This window comes from Hemibagrus wyckioides, linkage group LG17 (genome assembly GCF_019097595.1).
Source record: "Hemibagrus wyckioides isolate EC202008001 linkage group LG17, SWU_Hwy_1.0, whole genome shotgun sequence".
In the NCBI taxonomy this organism is placed as follows: Eukaryota; Metazoa; Chordata; class Actinopteri; order Siluriformes; family Bagridae; genus Hemibagrus; species Hemibagrus wyckioides.
In genome coordinates, this window is record NC_080726.1 from 3,670,808 (window position 1) to 3,683,635 (window position 12,828).

Consider the following 12,828-nt stretch of genomic DNA (forward strand, 5'->3'; position numbering starts at 1 on the left):
ATCGTTCAGTGTGTAATCGATAAAGCAATGCGGTAAATCCAACACCTTCTAGATATTGCGGGACGATAATTCTGGGCCAGTGGGGAATGAAACGCTGCTGACTGATTAGGCATGATAGCCGAGTGACCCGGGATGTCCTGCTGCTTTGTTCCTTTACAAACTAAAAGAGATCGCTTTATGATAACAATGGATGATTGTGTGCGAAGATAAGTGATATTAATTCTGTCTTCCATGGGGAAGAAACCCTGAGAGGAACCAGACTCATAAGTAGAGGTGTTACGATACATTCTGGTCACAATTTGATTTGATTCATTAGACTAAAATCAGATCTGAGAATATTTTGAACCAAATCTGAAAGAAAATGTGAGACTGAAAAGACTTTAATTCTGAATTTAGCAATATAGTGAAAAGTTTTGGGACACCCCTCCAAATCACTGAAGTCAGGTGTTGTTTTTCAGGGGTTGGGCTCGGCCCCTTAGTTCCAGTGAAAGGAAATCTTAATGCTTCAGCTTCATACCAAGACATTTTGGACAATTTCATGCTCCCACCTTTGGGGATGATCCCTTCCTGTTCCAACATGACTGCACACCAGTGACCAAAGGAACTCTTAATGCTTCAGCTTCATACCAAGACATCTGTGACAATTTTATGCTCCCAACTTTGTGGGAACAGTCTGGGGATGACCGCTTCCTGTTCCAACATGTCTGCACACCAGTGACCAAAGCAAGGTCCATAAAGACATGAATGAGTGAGTTGAACTTGAGGAACTTAACTGACCTCAACCCCATAGAACACCTTTGTGATGAATTAGAGTGGAGACTGCGAGCCAGGCCTTCTCCTCCAACATCAGTTCCTTACCTCAAAAAAGCGCTTCAAGAGGAATGGTCAAAAATTCCCATAAACACACTCCTAAACCTTGTGGAAAGCCTTCCCAGAAGAGTTGAAGCTGTTATAGCTGCAAACGGCAAACAACTCCATATTACATTCATGTGCATGTAAAGGCAGACATCCCAGTTTTGAGCTGGCTCGCAGTCTTCACTCTAATTCATGTTGGAACAGGAAGGGGTCATCCCAAAACTGTTCCCACAAAGGTGGAAGCATGTAATTATTCAAAATGTTTTGGTATGCTGAAGCACTAAGAGTTCCTTTCACTAAGTGGAAAAAGCCCAACCCCTGAAAAACAATACTTGATTTCACCTGAAATGATTTGGAGGGGTGTCCCAAAACCTTTGGCAATAGAGTGTATTTTTAACCTTTACAGTTTTAACTGTTAACACGGTCAATGAGATCTGGAGTTCTCGGTCAGCACGCTCTCTATATTTTGAATCTTTGGGCTGTGCAGATAGAGAACTCTGGTGTTCAAACTGTGTAATTAATTACATGCATATTAATAGAGTGATGATTCCTGGGATGTGAATCAAACACTCAAGAAAAAAATTTTGAATCATTTTACAGTACTCCGTTACGCACAAAAGGGAACTCATCCCTCTTCAGGTTGATAACAGATAGCAAAAAAATAAAACATTACTCGTTGACCACTAACCTTTCCAACATAAGTGTGTTGGAAAGATCCTCATTAAAGTAATTGTTGATCTCAGTACATTTTTTCAGAGCGAGTGGAATCACTGGACTGTCCAAGTGAGAACTTCCACGATCAGTGTTAGAGTACCCGTGTGTTCTGAAGAACCTCGTGGAAATACAGATCTGGTAGTGGAGCTCACACAACAAACAGCAGCTAAATATAGGCTCAGCCGTGGTATTAACTTAAACTAGGCATCTCCTATTTTTAGAGGGTAAATCTGTACAGCTGTTTTGTAACCATGGGAGCTTATGCAGACCACCATCAAGTGGACGGTCACTCTGAAGTCACATGCTTTGGGGGAGGAGAAAAAAGGTTCTTCGTAAGTCTACTCAAAGCAGAAACGGCTTTAAAAAACTATTAATTAATTAATTAATTAATTAATTAATTAATTACTATTGACTATTTTTAATAACTACTAATTGAAGCTAGGAACCATTAACTACATAGGGAACACTTTGAATTGAATTAAGGGATTGTTTTTTTTGCCTTCACGTAAAATGAACATTTTAAAATAAAATCAACTAACATGACTGAAATCCTTGACGATTTCTCATCAAATCATGAGCTCAAATTATTCTTTGTTGGTATGTAAGGGATAAAACACTCCAAGGGTCTTAGAAGAGCATGTTCCTGAGGTGTTTTATTTCTCTTGTATCACAAAAAAGTGGTAAAATCTTATTTATCTCACTTTAAACCATCAGAACAACTTTATTGAAGTTGATTAGACAAAGAAATGGTACATAAAGAGATTTCCTGTGAATGCTGACAATGGAGACTCCTTCCATTAATGTTAACCTTTCACCTTCATTTACATTTCTGGCATTTGGCAGACGCTCTTATCCAGAGCGCTAATTCATCTATGTGTTTTTCTTAATCTTTTAATTCTTGAATGCAACATATCTTAGCCACAAAGAAAGTTTAGGTCATTTTGGATTAAAAGACATCTCTCATGTTACAGGTGGCCCTCTGACTGGTCACTGTTATGAAACAAGCAGCAGTTGGAGGATCAGCAGTCTTTCCCCTGCATTTCCTGGGCCATGAAGGCCAGCACACAGAGCGGAAATAGATCTAGCTCTCGGCTGGAGGTGTACAGTGAAGCACAGCTGACATTACGCTGCTGACAGGAACGTGACCTCGAGGGATCGGGCACGAGCTCGGACGTCTTGCTGGAGCGAGCAACTCGTAGATCAGACTCGAGGTGTGACTCAGTAGTAATTAACTAACTGGTCATGTGCTAGAGGTCAGGACGAGGTGCGTCAAGTCAGCGAAAAGGGCGCAGTACGTATTTTTGGAAACGTCTACATGGAGAGCAACTTCAAAAACTCTTTGCATGACCATAAATGGCAAGCTACAAATTTTCAGGGGTAAACCTAAAAGCTATGCCTGCATTTTTTTTTCTATAACTATAAACCACAGAGTCAAGCTGTGGCAAGTGTGTGGCAAGAAATATTGGTACGAGCATCGGAGTCATTTCTGCTTTCATTCGAAATTTCTCTAAAATCTAGAGCATCAAAGCATCGCTATCAATGATTGGTTTCTAAAAACAGTTCAGAATCAAGATTTAAAGCACATCCACAGGCACCTTCATGCCAGGTCATTTTTTAATACAAAAAAGATTCTTTTATGGACATAAAAAAATATTTTATTAACTTTTTTTTAATCAGCTATAAACTTTGTTTTTACATTTTGAAAACATCAAGTGTTTCAAATTAGTTTGTAATTATCTTTTAATGCTAAAATTTAAATGGTATAATAATAATAATAATCTTCTTCTTTCGGCTTTTCCCTTCAGGGGTCTCCACAGCGAATCATCTCTCTCCACCTATCCCTATCTTCTACATCCTCAACACTCGCACCCACTAGCTTCATATCCTCATTTATTCCATCCATATACCTCCTCTTTGCCTCCTGCCTGGCAGCTCCATGTCCAACATTCTCCTACCAATATACTCACTCTCCCTCCTCTGAACATGTCCAAACCATCTTAACCTGGCCTCTCTAACTTTGTCCCCCAAACGTCCAACATGAGCTGTCCCTCTGATGTACTCGTTCCTAATCCTGTCCAACCTTGTCACTCCCAAAGAGAACCTCAAAATCTTCAGCTCTGCTACCTCCAGCTCTGACTCCTGTCTCTGTCTCAGTGACACTGTCTCCAAACCATACAGCATGGCCAGTCTCACCACTGTCCTGTACACCTTCCCCTTGATTCTTGTTGAAATTTTTCTATCACACAGAAGTCCAGACACCTTTTTCCACCCATTCCAACCTGCCTGAACTCGCTTCTTTACCTCTTTCCCACACTCTCCATTACTCTGGACTGTTGACCCCAAGTACTTAAACTCCTGTACCTTCTTCACCTCTTCACCCTGTAATCTTACTGTTCCACTTCCCTCCCTGTCATTCACACACATGTACTCAGTCTTACTACGACTGACTTTCATTCCTCTTCTCTCCAGCGCAAACCTCCACCTCTCCAGGTTTTCCTCCACCTGCTCCCTGCTCTCACTACAGATCACAATGTCATCTGCAAACATCATTGTCCAAGGAGACTCCTGTCTGACCTCCTCTGATAACTGGTCCATCACCATAGCAAACAGGAAGAGGCTCAGAGCCGATCCCTGATGCAGTCCCACCTCCACTCTGAACTCCTCTGTGCCCTACAGCACACCTCACCACTGTCCTGCTCCTCTCATACATGTCCTGCACCTCTCTGGCATACTTCTCTGCTACTCCTGACTTCCTCATACAGTACCACAGCTCTTCTCTTGGCACCCTGTCATACGCTTTCTCCAAGTCTACAAACACACAGCGTAACTCTCTCTGACCATCCCTATACTTCTCCATCAACATTCTCAGAGCAAAATTTGCATCTGTTGTGCTCTTTCTGGGCATGAAGCCATACTGCTGCTCAGAAATTTCCACTACCTTCCTTAACCTAGCTTCCACTACTCTTTCCCATAGATCCTTGTATGGCTCATCAACTTTATCCCCCTATAGTTGCTGCAACTCTGCACGTCACCCTTATTCTTAAAGATCGGCACTAATACACTTCTCCATTCCTCAGGCATCTTCTCACTCTCTAAAACCCTGTTAAACAGACTAGTTAAAAATTCCACTGCCGCCTCTCCTAGACACTTCCAGACCTCCACCAGGATGTCATCAGGACCAACTGCCTTTCCACTTTTCATCCTCTTCAAAGCCTCCCTGACTTCATCCTTTCTAATCTTATCTACTTTCTGTTCCACAGAGTTCACCCCTTCTACTCTTTCTTTTCTCTCATTTTCCTCATTCATCAGCTCTTCAAAGTACTCCTTCCATCTCCTTCGTACACTCTCCTCATTCCACCACCAAGTCTCCTTATCTTCTTTCCTCCTTCCCGATGACACACCCAGCACCTTTCTTCCTGCCTCCCTGATCACTTCTGCTGTAGTTTCCCAGTCATCTGGCAGCACTACCTGACCACCCAGAGCCTGCCTCAACTTCTGTCTAAATTCGGCACAACATTCCTCCTTTTTCATCTTCCACCACTTGGTTTTCTTCTCCATCTCTATCTTTAACCTCTGCTTACAGACCATCAAATTCATCCTACACACCACCATCCTATGCTGTCTGGCTACACTCTCTCCCACTACCACTACAGTCACTAATCTCTTTCAGATCGCCTCTTCTACATAGGATGTAGTCTACCTGTGTGCTCCTACCTCCACTCTTGTAAGTCACTCTATGCTCCTCCCTCTTCTGAAAATAAGTGTAGTATAATAATAATAATAATAATGATAATAATAATAATAATGATAATAATAATAATAAAAAAAAGTAAATAAAATTCAAGACCATCCGGTTAGATTAGATCTATAAAATGTTAATAGTTGCATTTGACATTTGAATAATTTTATTCAAGTCCACTAATGCCATTCCCAACCCTAATCACAAGGCTCCACCCCCAGGACCTACAGTGACCTGTAAAGCACATGTAAAATAATCAACAGAAAGAAAACAAAAAGAAGCATTCCAGAAAAACAAGTCAGTTTTCCAAACAAGTTTTCAGGCACTTAATGCTGAGGTCACAACTGCAACCTTTCTATTTTATTCTATTTTACACCCCAATCAGCCATAAAACCAATAAAACCAAAAATAATAAAATAAACAAAAATACAACTACTCCATCTTTAACTGCTTCACAACACTGAACCTATACAGTTATATTTCACAAATTATGACAATTTTCAAAGATGCAACCTTGGCTCTGAGACTCAAGTTACTATAAACACTCCAGGAACTAAATTCACATACTTGTACATTATTCCAAGTCTACAAACCTAGCTATAATATTTCAAGCTTTTCTTGTGACAACAAAACAACGGATATTTCGAATGATAAAATTCACACCAGATGTTAATTCAGCACATATTCTCTGCAGTCCATCATCTTAATTAAACTCTTGTATTGTGTACATTATTTAGATCAACTATTAACACACTCACTGGCGCCTGGTGTGCGGTCAAATTTAATTTTCCCAAAATTAAAGACACAGTTCAAGAAAATAACTCCAAATGAACTTATAAATCATTTCAGTGAGGAATATTTACACAAGTTCTCTCATGTAAAGGCGATATTCTTAAAAGCCAAACACTGGTTTTGTATTAATATTATTATTTAATACAGGTCTAATGATTGATCGACAAACGTCTGGCCAGACATGAGCTAAATGTTGACGTCACCTTTAATTCAGACACGTTTTTTTCTAAACAAATCTAAAGATTTAAACCTGATTCGATGTCCCTCAGCCATTTCTGTGTTGTTTAGGCTGGTTATCATCCATCATTGTAGCATGCTTCCTCAGTAAGATATCTCAGTATGATATTTATATATGTATTGTGGCCAAGAACAAAGTTAACCATTGTATATCTACCGTATGAAAATGCTGCGCTGAGTGAATTTGCTACGCATCAAATATTATCTAGTGAAAAAATATGTCCAGGTGTTCAGTAGGAGAGGATTCCTGTCCAAGTCCCTGCCTTCTCAAGTCTGAAGGTCAAGATTCATTTAAAGACGGAGAGAGAGAGAGAGAGAGAGAGAGAGAGAGAGAGAAATCTGAAATCAAAACAAATTTATAATTTTATTCATGTAATTTTTTAAATTCAGGTTTTAAATCAGTGTTAACATTTTTTAAAAAATCTCTATCAAGTTAAAAAGATTTTATTTATTTATTCTAATAAATGTATGTACTTTTTTAATTACAAAATTCAGGTTTTAAATCAAAGTTAAAAAATGTAAAAAAATAAATAAATAAAAATAAATAAAATAAATCTCTATCAAGTTAAAAAAGATTTAATTTATTTATTATCATAAATCTATGTAATTTTTAAAATATAAATCATGAAATAAGTTTTAAATCAGTGCTACAAAATAAAACAGAATTTCTATCAAGTTAAAAAGATTTTATTTATTTATTTATTTATTTATTTATTTATTTATTTATTATAATTAATTTATATATAATTTTGCATTCTAAAATTCAGGTTTTGAATACCAAAGTTTAAAAAGTTTAAAATCAAACAAGTTAAATTTATTTATATTCATATGTCATTGTAATTCATATGTTTTCTCATAGTGTCGAACTTTTTTTTTTCCCAAGATTAATTCATTTATGAAATCAAGTCCAAAAAATCTTCAAAAGGTAAATAAGGGCAGGAGGACGAGGCTCTCGGGGAAAACTTCACAGATCTTGGATGTGATCAAACTCGCTTTGAGCCAAGTTCCTCTAACATACAGCAGGACAGGCTCCACTACACGTCTGACACTCCGAGATGGATTGCAGAGGAAGTGTATAAGTACAAACAGTGCTTTCTAAAATCATAATGCAGTATAACGCTGGACAGGCAATAAAATGATACGCCGCTCGTCACAGCAGCTAGAGAAGATTAAGATAGCAACTTAAAAATAATATTAGGGTTAAGCAGTAATAGTTTAACTAGTCTTAATTTGTCTTTTCTATCAACGTTAATGAACCACTGAAGCTAGAATGTTTTGTGATGTCATAATGAGCAGCTTTTTTTGTATTTCAGATGGCTTTCAAGGATTTCCTTCAAAGTACTTATATTCCTGTCATCGGTACTTTAAGGGACTTGAACTCTCCATTATCTCTTGAAGAAATCATAGTTTCAATTAGGGCAATGCAGTCTGATGGTTTTCCAGTTGAGTTTTATAAAAAGTTTATTGATAAATTGGAACTGTTGCTTCTTGGTGTGTTTCATGAATCCTTAGACCAGGGCTCACTACCACCTACTTTTAATCAAACCTCAATTGCCCTTCTTAAAAAGAGCAAGGATCCCATTCAGTGTGGATCATATAGGCCTTTATCCTTGCTAGATGGCTTTTAAACTCAGAGTTGCACAGCCCAAGTGCAATGGCTGAGGCTCGCTTTGGGCAAACCACCTCCTTGTTCATGGTATTGCCCACTGCCAGGTAAGATTTTAAAAATTTCTGTACAAATCTCTCAGGATCGCAGACACTAGTAAAGGTGATTTGATGATATTCTAATTATACTTTTACTGATAAATCGCTGACATTTTTCATTCCACTTGCTCAGTTTCATCCAGTCAAATGCTGCCTATAGGCCCCATTAAACAAACCGTCAGTAGCTACAGTAGCTGATAACTAGCTTTAAACATGACTAACAATCACACCTTCATATCCCTCCCAAACTAAATCCCGTGCTGAAAGGATGAATAGAGTTACAGCTCTTCCATCATTCCCTCTAGAAAATCTTGTAATGATCAAGCTATTTTGAGACAATACGACCCTTCGAACATTCATGCGCAAGATGGTAGAATACATAGTGCGTAGTGTAAGTGTAGTATGTCATTTGAGACTTAATACTCCCTCTGACTTCCTGTTTCTTTTTTTCCCTTCTGGTCAATTCTCACCCACCAGTAAACAACCTGTGAGGGTTCAGGCAATCACATGCTTCCTCTGAGTCACGTGAAAGCAGCCAACCACGTTTTTTCCAACTGATGTTCTTGCTGAATCACAGGGCAGCGTAACACGTGGAGGAGAGCGCTATCCGCCCCCTTCTGAATCCATGAGCTCACAGACACTCAAAATCATCCAGGGTCGCTGTGAGTGACAGGAAATCGAACTTGTGCCTTCTTTACAATACGGCTTATTTTTTTATCGTACAGAATCAAATAATGGCTATTTTTTAGTGTGTGTGTGTGTGTGTGTGTGTGTGTGTTTTAGAGAGAGAGAGAGAGAGAGAGAGAGAGTGGGTGGGCAAGTCAGAGAGTGAAAGAGGTTTTTGTGGCACAAGTCCTTGCAAGCAGCATTGAATAATCAATCAATCAGCAGATTTCTCTCCAGGTTTAGAACAACATGTTAAAACACTGATTTTTCCCATCACTGCACATGCAAACAAATCTGCAAATGCTAACTCTACCTCGCTGACCCTGAATCCTACACCTCAAACATCTCAAATCTCTTCCAGCCCTCTCAGGATATTTCTCAGACTTGTACAGAGCAGATGAGCAAAAAACAATCATTTGGGGCTTACTCGAGTCAGCTAATGAATATTAATGAGCGCCGGTGGCCTGCGTATGAATATTAATGAATGGGATTAATTTTTCAGAATAATTTGCGTTTTATAAACACTTAATATAGAAATTCCTACAGATACTAAAGGGATAGCAGGAGATTTATACAGTATAACAGTTATATAACAGGACAGTAAGGCACGCTGGGGTGGAGTGATGAGGCACGGTGCAAACTAGAGTATAACACTGCGGTTTATAGCAATTTGCAGACGATTATACTGTTTAATTTATTAATGAACAACGATCATACATTTTAAGCGTATAGTTAGATTTAATGCTGTGTAAAGTCAAAGAGACGAGCGAGTTCCTGTTCTCACTGATGTTATAGCCACATTATTGCAAAAAACCCCACAAAAAAACCCCATAAGCCTGTAATTTTACTAAGAAACCAGAACGCAAACTCATCTGTCCTAGTGACTTTCCTGTGACCGTTACTAAACTAAATAAAAGGTCTACTAACGAAAAACTACATATTATAATACACTGATCACGCTGGTCCGTGTGATCCGCTCCAACAGACGAGCTACTGTTGGTCAGATGGCTGAAGAAGTTAATGCTGGTTCTGATAGAAAGGTGTCAGAATACATAGTGCAGGATGGACCAGGGCTGTTTTGGCAGCAAAATGGGGACCAACACAATATTAGGCAGGTGGTCATAATGTTATGCCTGATCAGTGTGTATACCAGCATACTACAATATAGCACCGTACTTCATATTGAACATACAAGTTACACAAAAGCACAATTTCTGACCAATCAGATTGGAGAACCTTTAAACGCTTAGTATGAAGCTTAATAACTGAATAACATCAGGGTTTCAACGAAAACACCAAAAATCTGACTTTGAATTTGTAAGTTTGGATTGAAGCAAACTCTTTACATGTACGTCACATAATCCAAAAATATTTAAAAGATGAATATTAAAGAGAAAGTGTTCAAGCATTCAGGAGATAAGTCTCCTCTGTCGGCTCTTTCTTTTTAACAGCAGACAGAAGACGAAGGAAACATGCTTGAAGATTCTCAGGAATTCGTGTGTGGTTTTCAGTCTTATTATCTTAACCGGAAAGAAAAGAAAAAAAAAAAAAGGGATGGTGAGGAAATGACTGGAATGATAACAGGAACTAACTTGTTCTGTGTACTTTCACACAACGTTAATGTTAACTGTGAATAGACTTTTTTTTTAATGCACCTCCCTAATAACTGAGCGTTAATTCCAGTAGAAAAAGGAGGATTATTTCGGGAAACTGTACTTTTCCTAGAAAATAAATCCCTTTAAGGTTTTATCGTTTATTATTTTCCTCCAACAGCACAACATGGAGCTTTGTATTAGTAAAATTTAGTGCTAAATTATGTGAACAAACCGGGCATCCATTAAGATCAACAACCTTCTCTAAGGAGAGTATGATGTTAAATACATCGTTATGTCTTAATTTTAATAACAGAATGTTAATATTTGTACCCGATCCTTCCATCGTACCTGACTGTGATCTGTATCAATCAGCGTCACAGACATTTTAACTTTTTATGCTATTAAGCCAAGGCCAATAAATCTTGAACTCGGACTACAGGGTCAGTGATGTCTTTTTAACGAGTGAGAGACCAGGGACCCGGCGTCAGACACCTCGACCGGGTCCGATGTCGTAATATCACTCAACACCTGGGCTCCGTTCCAGCTGTTTCCGTAAAAAAAAAAAACCTACAGCAGTCTGGATATCAGCCATGAAACTTCTTCTCTCACATCGACAGGGAAAGGAGACATCGCTGAGGCCGTGAGTCATTTCTCGAGAGGTTTTGCGTGTTTAATATTTTTGGGAAATAGACTCAGTAGTGATGAATGGTGGGTGTCGATGCTTTTGAAGTTGAATTTAGGTTTGGTGAGCAGCAATTGTATTAAAAAAAAAAAATGATACGATGGTTAGGTTAAATTCAGGTTCGGTTCAATTTGGATCAGGTCAAACTCTCAGTCTAAAGATTATTATACATGAGCCAGTCACGAGATTTATACTACAGCTGAAATAAAATCAAGTATAAAAGACCAAATCCTAAAGAATGCTCATCACTCAATCAACAGGTTCCTGTACATTATTATAAAAATGCTAATGAAAATGTGATTTTAAAAAAGATGATTAAGCTGATGCAAAAATAAAACTCAGTCCCAGTTAATTAGGACTAACTAGTTAATTAATTCACCCAAATGGGTATGAGGTACCCTTCTGAGCCTCATTCCTCTGAAGGTTTCTTCCTCATATCATCTCAGGGAATTTTCACCACCATCACCTCAGGCTTCTCATTATGAATAGACTGGGATAAAATAGTAGCTTCAAACTTTATGATTTCTATGTTTTTATACTTCTAGTATATACTATACGAAAAGCTCTATACAAATAAGTTGAATTGAATGGAAAATTGAATGTAAGGAATAATACACCATCTTGTGCTGTTTTAGAAAAACAATCAGTGATGTAGAGTGGTGAACTGGTGTTACTTCTCTGACACCACAGCAACCATCACAATTTTTAATTTATTACAGAATGACTCTGAATAAATACACAGCCTAAGAGTTTGCACTAGCTTGTTTAACGGATAGTGAAATTTGTTTAGTTTTATTGCTGAACTGTTGAATGGCCACAATACAGGTTCCTGTTCTCACGTGTTATAGTAGCTATAAATAATCACCAAGCTCTCAGTTTGTCATATAAGAATAAAAACACTGTCTTGAAGACTTTCCTGAATTGGAAAACCTACTGATTCTTAAAAAACGATGCGTCAGAGTATCTCGAAAGAGCCGAAACCATCGACATCCGATTTTAAATCACAATTATGGAATTTTATCCATCTGCGATTGCATTACATATGAATTACATTGAACTTAAATGCGCAGCTCACTAGACCACAAAGACACAACATCTAGCTTTCAGGATAGAGTAAGTAAGTGTAACCGAACCATGATGCCTTGCTCCTGCTGTATTTGACAAACTGCCATGATCTCAGTGAAGGCAGTGTGCTTAATGGAGAATGTGCATCCCGTCTATTCTCAGCGTAGCCACATTTAGACGCTGAACAATTTCTAAATCGGACTCTACGGCTCTGTTCGCTCCAACGTTTTGGAAAAGGCTTTGAGCGGCACACAAATCAGGCACTTTCAAGTGTTAAGCTGTGTGAAGTCTCTCTGGGAAATTCAGCGATATTAGGAGTGGTTGCGATTTAACAAACAAAAATTTTCCAAAAAATCACAACACAAATTCAGCCGAAGTTTTGGAAAATTGGATTTTGAGTGTTAATATTTTGAAATGTTACTGGACGTCACATCTGGGCAAGCCATATTAAAATTAAGCCAAATTTATATTAAATGGTGTACATTTTGCAGGGTTCATTTACTCTTGACACTAGTAATAGCATCCTCTGTTAAACAATGGATATAAATAATCTATTCTAGATTATTTTAAGCCCCAACAGTGACTTGTTTTCCTATTACATATTAAACCCTCTCGTGTAGCTGTTACTCCTATAGAAAGTTTTGTGTTGTGTATCTAATAAATACATACGAAAGTAATGTCTAAGCTTTACGCTTAAAGACGAAGCTAATGACACAAATCACGACGATGGCGGAAAGTTTCAAAGAGAGACAGAGCTCTTCAGTGTTTCAGCTTTGATT

At 38.2% G+C, this 12,828-nt stretch overlaps 1 protein-coding gene across 1 annotated transcript in view; it reads right to left on the reverse strand.

The window, feature by feature from the left end:
• The window catches only part of stim1a (stromal interaction molecule 1a), a 51,297-nt gene that overhangs the window by 35,653 nt on the left and 2,816 nt on the right, over nt 1–12,828 (reverse strand). The gene's annotated exons all lie outside the window — the stretch shown is intronic.